This window comes from Octopus bimaculoides, chromosome 9 (genome assembly GCF_001194135.2).
Source record: "Octopus bimaculoides isolate UCB-OBI-ISO-001 chromosome 9, ASM119413v2, whole genome shotgun sequence".
Taxonomy (NCBI): Eukaryota; Metazoa; Mollusca; class Cephalopoda; order Octopoda; family Octopodidae; genus Octopus; species Octopus bimaculoides.
In genome coordinates, this window is record NC_068989.1 from 71,548,350 (window position 1) to 71,550,525 (window position 2,176).

General features: G+C 38.6%; 1 protein-coding gene across 1 annotated transcript in view; it reads right to left on the reverse strand.

The window, feature by feature from the left end:
- LOC106869092 (protein VAC14 homolog) overlaps positions 1-2,176 on the reverse strand; it is a 64,272-nt gene that overhangs the window by 45,835 nt on the left and 16,261 nt on the right. The window lies entirely within an intron of this gene.

Here is a 2,176-nt window from a genome sequence, read left to right on the forward strand (position 1 = left end):
TATATATATATATATATATATATATATATATATATATATATTGGAGATGTACTTGCATAGCAAGTGACCTGATCTGAGATCGTGTGCTGCAACGAAAACAATTGCAGCATGGAAGGTGTTTATAAGTCACAAAGATAGGGCCAATCTGAAGATACTTGCTCAAGGTGCTATGCCCAAAATTTGGAGATCAGTCTGTGCCCAAAAGACTAAAGAAATAAAACAAGTAAGTGAGAGTTGAGCCAAACTCATTTGAAAGTTTGAGCTGGTTGACTAGGTCTCCCACAGGTTGCACATTCATGAATACCCTACAAAGAACAAAACCATTAGCAGACCTCACTGGAACCAATATAAATGGCTATGCGTCTTACAAGCTAATGAGGGAACCCTTGCCCCTTGATCACTCAACATGTCAGAAATAATAGTCAAAGGCGGCGAGCTGGCAGAAACATTAGCATGCTGGGCGAAATGCTTATTGGTATTTCGTCTGCTGTTACGTTCTGAGTTCAAATTCTGCCGAGGTCGATTTTGCCTTTCATCCTTTCAGGGTCGATAAATTAAGTACCAGTTATACACTGGGGTCGATGTAATCAACTTAATCCCTTTGTCTGTCCTTGTTTGTCCCCTCTATGTTTAGCCCCTTGTGGGCAATAAAGAAATAAGAAATACTAGTCAAATCTCTCTCCAACCACACATTGCCATCTTGGGGAAAAGAAAGGAACACATTAGATGATGTAGTCCTACAAACCCCTGAAATGATAGGAAGGGCATGACTGGCACACCTGGAATACTTCTGAGCATAGGGCTACTCAATCAGGATTGATGTAGAGCTCAAGATCAACAACAACAAGGAATGTGTGCTCTTCCTTTTATTTTATATTTTTTATTATTTTTTTGTTTTTGTTTTTTGTTTTTTGTGACACTGATTCTTATCTCCTCTGCTAAAATGGAACAGAAATGAATCCCAACAGAAACCTGATGAAGGAGATGACAGTGGACCAAGATATGTGGCACACTGCTGTACGCAAGAAGACCTGCCCACCACCACAGAAACCTTATGAAGGAGATGACAGTGGACCAAGATATATGGTGCATTGTTGTACTCAAGAAGACCTGCCCACCACCACAGAATTAAGATCCTAAAACCAAGGTGCCACTTATAAAGCATTGATGTGGGTGCTGGTGTCACACAAAAAGCATCCACTATACTCTGTGGGGTGGTTGGCATTAGGAAGGGCATCCAGCCATAAAAACCAAGTCAAAACAGACTATGGGAATCTGGTTTGGCCCCCAGCTTTGCTAGTGCCTGTCAAGCTGTCCAACTCATACCAGTATAGGAAACAGACATTAAATGTTGTTGTTGTTGTTGTGGTGGTGGTGGTGGTGGTGGTGGTGGTGGTACAGAATTTCTAAAAACGCTTACTCAGTATGCTCTTTGAAACATCACTGTTATCATCAACTATTACTGCCACTATGCCATTAGTCTGAATAGGTTGAATGAGTCTACACTAATATAACCGTACAGCTTATCTCTTGCCAAGGTCAATCCTTATGATAGTTATGATAAACACTTTTGCAGGCTGCAATCAGCTTCATGAGATTGCATATCTTACTTCTGTCCAAGCTATCACCAATCACATTACAATGTAAAGAAATGTAATGGAATTTGAATATAAATCTGAGCAAACATAATTAAGAAACCATTTATGTTTCATTAATTAATGGCTATGTTTATCATACATTGCATGGCATTAATTAGCAAAAATGAGTTGAGTCTGACAACAGATAGTAATGTTTGTAATAAAGTGATTGGCAATTTGGATAAGCATCTTCTACCACAGCTTCCGACACATGAATCCTTTTGAGTAGAATTTGGTAGAACTGAACAGATATCTCTCTGTCTCTGTCTCTCTCTCTCCCTCCCTCTCTCTCTCTCTCTATCTATTTATCTCTCTCTCTCTGTGTAGTTAGAGCAGCGTTTCTCAACTGGGGTTCCCTAGAACCCTAGGGTTCCACGAGAAAGAGTGAGATAAGCTAATGCTAATTTCATGATTATAATATTACTATCCATGCACAACATATTGGTTATTGCAATACTGTAATATAGACATCATTCTATCTAACCTATTATGTTATTGAAAAAATATAACAACTCTATATATATATATATATATATATA